Source organism: Hydractinia symbiolongicarpus, chromosome 1 (assembly GCF_029227915.1).
Source record: "Hydractinia symbiolongicarpus strain clone_291-10 chromosome 1, HSymV2.1, whole genome shotgun sequence".
NCBI classification, from domain to species: domain Eukaryota; kingdom Metazoa; phylum Cnidaria; class Hydrozoa; order Anthoathecata; family Hydractiniidae; genus Hydractinia; species Hydractinia symbiolongicarpus.
The window spans coordinates 36,046,760-36,052,759 of NC_079875.1; the positions used below are offsets into that span (position 1 = coordinate 36,046,760).

A 6,000-nucleotide genomic window follows, 5' to 3' on the forward strand; every position below is an offset into this window, starting at 1 on the left:
CTGTAACATACAAAAAATGTCGTTGAGAAGAAATACTTGAGCACGTCAAGTTTCCGTCAAATAGCAGAAAATTGAAATTCAACTGCTTATTTTGATACAAGAACAGCCTCGTTTGAGTGCTAGTTTTTTTCATTCGTTTTATCTGTTCTTCGCGTACCTAGTGATAGAAGGGTTTTAATAAAGAGGAACTGTAACATCCAAAATATGTCATTGAGAAGAAATACTTCAGCACGTCAAGTTTCCGTCAAATAGCACAAAATTGAAATTCAACGGCTTATTTTGATACAAGAACAGCCTCGTTTGAGTTCTTGTTTTTTTAATTCGTGTTATCTATTCTTCGTGTATCTAGTGACAGAACGGTTTTAATAAAGAAGAACTGTAACATACAAAAAATGTCGTTGAGAAGAAATACTTGAGCACGTCAAGTTTCCGTCAAATAGCAGAAAATTGAAATTCAACTGCTTATTTTGATACAAGAACAGCCTCGTTTGAGTTCTATTTTTTTTAATTCGTTTTATCTGTTCTTCGTGTACCTAGTGATAGAAGGGTTTTCATAAAGAGGAACTGTAACATCCAAAATATGTCGTTGACAAGAAATACTTCACCACATCAAATTTCCGTGAAATAGCAGAAAATTGAAATTCAACGGCTTATTTTGATACAAGAACAGCCTCGTTTGAGTTCTTGTTTTTTTATTTCGTTTTATCTATTTTTCGTGTACGTAGTGACAGAACGGTTTTAATAAAGAAGAACTGTAACATACAAAAAATGTCGTTGACGGGAAATAATTCAGCACGTCAAACTTCCGTGAAATAGCAGAAAATTGAAATTCAACTGCTTATTTTGATACAAGAACAGCCTCGTTTGAGTTCTTGTTTTTTTAATTTGTTTTATCCGTTCTTCGTGTACCTAGTGACAGAACGGTTTTAATAAAGAAGAACTGTAACATACAAAAAATGTCGTTGACGGGAAATAATTCAGCACGGCAAATTTCCGTAAAATAGCAGAAAATTGAAATTCAACTGCTTATTTTGATACAAGAACAGCCTCGTTTGAGTTCTTGTTTTTTTAATTCGTGTTATCTATTCTTCGTGTATCTAGTGACAGAACTGTTTTAATAAAGAAGAACTGTAACATACAAAAAATGTCGTTGAGAAGAAATACTTGAGCACGTCAAGTTTCCGTCAAATAGCAGAAAATTGAAATTCAACTGCTTATTTTGATACAAGAACAGCCTCGTTTGAGTGCTAGTTTTTTTCATTCGTTTTATCTGTTCTTCGCGTACCTAGTGACAGAAGGGTTTTAATAAAGAGGAACTGTAACATCCAAAATATGTCGTTGAGAAGAAATACTTCAGCACGTCAAGTTTCCGTCAAATAGCACAAAATTGAAATTCAACGGCTTATTTTGATACAAGAACAGCATCGTTTGAGTTCTATTTTTTTTAATTCGTTTTATCTATTTTTCGTGTACGTAGTGACAGAACGGTTTTAATAAAGAAGAACTGTAACATACACAAAATGTCGTTGAGAAGAAATACTTGAGCACGTCAAGTTTCCGTCAAATAGCAGAAAATTGAAATTCAACTGCTTATTTTGATACAAGAACAGCCTCGTTTGAGTTCTAGTTTTTTTCATTCGTTTTATCTGTTCTTCGTGTACCTAGTGATAGAAGGGTTTTAATAAAGAGGAACTGTAACATCCAAAATATGTCGTTGAGAAGAAATACTTCAGCACGTCAAGTTTCCGTCAAATAGCAGAAAATTGAAATTCAACGGCTTATTTTGATACAAGAACAGCCTCGTTTGAGTTCTTGTTTTTTTATTTCGTTTTATCTATTTTTCGTGTACGTAGTGACAGAACGGTTTTAATAAAGAAGAACTGTAACATACAAAAAATGTCGTTGAGAAGAAATACTTGAGCACGTCAAATTTCCGTGAAATAGCAGAAAATTGAAATTCAACTGCTTATTTTGATACAAGAACAGCCTCGTTTGAGTTCTTGTTTTTTTACTTCGTTTTATCTGTTCTTCGTGTACCTAGTGATAAAAGGGTTTTAATAAAGAGGAACTGTAACATCCAAAATATGTCGTTGAGAAGAAATACTTTAGCACGTCAAGTTTCCGTCAAATAGCAGAAAATTGAAATTCAACTGCTTATTTTGATACAAGAACAGCCTCGTTTGCGTTCTAGTTTTTTTAATTCGTTTTATCTGTTCTTCGTGTACCTAGTGACAGAAGGGTTTTAATAAAGAAGAACTGTAACATACAAAAAATTTCGTTGACGGGAAATAATTCAGCACGGCAAATTTCCGTAAAATAGCAGAAAATTGAAATTAAACTGCTTATTTTGATACAAGAACAGCCTCGTTTGAGTTCTATTTTTTTTAATTCGTTTTATCTGTTCTTCGTGTACCTAGTGATAGAAGGGTTTTAATAAAGAGGAACTGTAACATCCAAAATATGTCGTTGAGAAGAAATACTTCAGCACGTCAAGTTTCCGTCAAATAGCAGAAAATTGAAATTCAACGGCTTATTTTGATACAAGAACAGCCTCGTTTGAGTTCTTGTTTTTTTATTTCGTTTTATCTATTTTTCGTGTACGTAGTGACAGAACGGTTTTAATAAAGAAGAACTGTAACATACAAAAAATGTCGTTGACGGGAAATAATTCAGCACGTCAAACTTCCGTGAAATAGCAGAAAATTGAAATTCAACTGCTTATTTTGATACAAGAACAGCCTCGTTTGAGTTCTTGTTTTTTTAATTCGTGTTATCTATTCTTCGTGTACCTAGTGACAGAACGGTTTTAATAAAGAAGAACTGTAACATACAAAAAATGTCGCTGAGAAGAAATACTTGAGCACGTCAAGTTTCCGTCAAATAGCAGAAAATTGAAATTCAACTGCTTATTTTGATACAAGAACAGCCTCGTTTGAGTGCTAGTTTTTTTAATTCGTTTTATCTGTTCTTCGTGTACCTAGTGTAAGAAGGGTTTTAATAAAGAGGAAGTGTAACATGCAAAATATGTCGTTGAGAAGAAATACTTCAGCACGTCAAATTTCCGTGAAATAGCAGAAAATTGAAATTCAACTGCTTATTTTGATACAAGAACAGCCTCGTTTGAGTTCTAGTTTTTTTCATTCGTTTTATCTGTTCTTCGTGTACCTAGTGATAGAAGGGTTTTTATAAAGAGGAACTGTAACATCCAAAATATGTCGTTGAGAAGAAATACTTCAGCACGTCAAGTTTCCGTCAAATAGCAGAAAATTGAAATTCAACTGCTTATTTTGATACAAGAACAGCCTCGTTTGAGTTCTAGTTTTTTTCATTCGTTTTATCTGTTCTTCGTGTACCTAGTGATAGAAGGGTTTTAATAAAGAGGAACTGTAACATCCAAAATATGTCGTTGAGAAGAAATACTTCAGCACGTCAAGTTTCCGTCAAATAGCAGAAAATTGAAATTCAACGGCTTATTTTGATACAAGAACAGCCTCGTTTGAGTTCTTGTTTTTTTATTTCGTTTTATCTATTTTTCGTGTACGTAGTGACAGAACGGTTTTAATAAAGAAGAACTGTAACATACAAAAAATGTCGTTGAGAAGAAATACTTGAGCACGTCAAATTTCCGTGAAATAGCAGAAAATTGAAATTCAACTGCTTATTTTGATACAAGAACAGCCTCGTTTGAGTTCTTGTTTTTTTACTTCGTTTTATCTGTTCTTCGTGTACCTAGTGATAAAAGGGTTTTAATAAAGAGGAACTGTAACATCCAAAATATGTCGTTGAGAAGAAATACTTTAGCACGTCAAGTTTCCGTCAAATAGCAGAAAATTGAAATTCAACTGCTTATTTTGATACAAGAACAGCCTCGTTTGCGTTCTAGTTTTTTTAATTCGTTTTATCTGTTCTTCGTGTACCTAGTGACAGAAGGGTTTTAATAAAGAAGAACTGTAACATACAAAAAATTTCGTTGACGGGAAATAATTCAGCACGGCAAATTTCCGTAAAATAGCAGAAAATTGAAATTAAACTGCTTATTTTGATACAAGAACAGCCTCGTTTGAGTTCTTGTTTTTTTAATTCGTTTTATCTGTTCCTCGTGTACGTAGTAATAGAAGGTTTTTAATAAAGAGGAACTGTAACATCCAAAAAATGTCGTTGAGAAGAAATACTTGAGCTCGTCAAATTTCCGTCAAATAGCTGAAAATTAAAATTCAACTGCTTATTTTGATACAAGAACAGCCTCGTTTGAGTTCTATTTTTTTTAATTCGTTTTATCTATTTTTCGTGTACGTAGTGACAGAACGGTTTTAATAAAGAAGAGCTGTAACATTCAAAATATGTCGTTGAAAAGAAATACTTCAGCACGTCAAATTTCCGTGAAATAGCAGAAAATTGAAATTCAACGGCTTATTTTGATACAAGAACAGCCTCGTTTGAGTTCCTGTTTTTTTAATTCGTGTTATCTGTTCTTCGTGTACCTAGTGATAGAAGGGTTTTAATAAAGAGGAACTGTAACATCCAAAATATGTCGTTGAGAAGAAATACTTCAGCAGATCAAGTTTCCGCAAAATAATGGAAAATTGAAATTCAACTGCTTATTTTGATACAATACCAGACTCGTTTGAGTTCTATTTTTTTTTAATTCGTTTTATCTGTTCTTCGCGTACCTAGTGACAGAAGGGTTTTAATAAAGAAGAACTGTAACATACAAAAAATGTCGTTGACAGGAAACAAATGAGCACGTGATATTTCCGTAAAATAATGGAAAATTTAAATTCAACTGCCTGTTTTGATACAATAACAGCCTCGTTTGAGTTCTAGTTTTTTTAACACGTTTTAGATTTTTTGTAGACCTGAAGAATACATATGTAAAACTGTGAACATGAAGTACCACGAGATAACAACATCATAAAACGATGTTATGGATCGCGAAAAATGCTAAAACGCATCTTTTTCCTTGTTAAAACAGCAATTGTGAGAAATTGGAAACGCTATGATTCTGCAACGTAAAGTCAAATGGCAATTATTTTCTCCAGGCATTGAGAGGTTAACGTGGTGAGTATTTGTGTAAAATATTGCGTTCAATATTAATTGTGCAAGGCCAATATTGCATGTTAAACATGCCAATACGTGCGTTTTCACCAAATTAGGAAAAAATCGGAAAAATCGGAAATCCCGAACGACATGTCGGATTGGCTTTATATTTAGCACAATGAACCATCTTGACATGACAAAGGTTCACACAATTTTTTTTTCAAAAAAACGCTGACGTCAGCATTTTATTTGGTCTTGAATATTTGACATTTTAGGGCTTCTGGACCCCCCGCAAAGCCACAAATCGGGAATTTGTGCTCCTACCCGGTTTTAACCTGAAGTGTTTTACATATCTGCCAAAGATTTAAGAAATACCTTCAATATTTCAGAAGTTATAGCGATTTACCTGTTTTTAAAAAGACCAAAAAAAGTAAGGCCCCAAAACAGGTACTTCCGGTTAACCTTTGACCTCCAAATTTTGCATGGTAATAGATCTCCAAATTTGCTACCATGAATTTCTTGTCCGTTTTTTATAAAAATGCTGAGGTCAGCAGTTAAAATTTTTTGAAATTTTAGAATTTATGAAGGTTTGACCGTGCACTTTGTGACGTCATAAGTCTGGTTCTAGCCAAAGTCACACAAAAATCTTCCGCCATTTTTCTTAAAATGCCTTTGTTTATAAGTTTGCTTTTTAAGATTTCGTTAAAACGTTGTAGTTACTGAGAAAAAATAGTCAAAAAATGCATGTAAGAACCGTCTCATACAAAACACACTGGACGGTTTTTATTGTCAAAAACATTAAACTGTTAATAACATGAGAACGAGGCTTTCCAGCACCAAGGTTCTACAGGCAATTTTTCTTCTTACTAAATAGCCTATCCACTGACAAATATCTGCATCTACTTTGAAATGTTTCACAAAAGTTATTACTATTATATAAGTAAAATGATGACATTATGTTTA

At 33.2% G+C, this 6,000-nt stretch overlaps 1 protein-coding gene and 1 long non-coding RNA gene across 2 annotated transcripts in view; one reads left to right on the forward strand and one right to left on the reverse strand.

Annotated features, from left to right (window-relative positions):
* LOC130650349 (uncharacterized) overlaps window positions 1-6,000 on the forward strand; it is a 69,109-nt gene that overhangs the window by 18,092 nt on the left and 45,017 nt on the right. The gene's annotated exons all lie outside the window — the stretch shown is intronic.
* Window positions 1-6,000, reverse strand: part of LOC130650440 (uncharacterized) — a 35,321-nt gene that overhangs the window by 5,165 nt on the left and 24,156 nt on the right. The window lies entirely within an intron of this gene.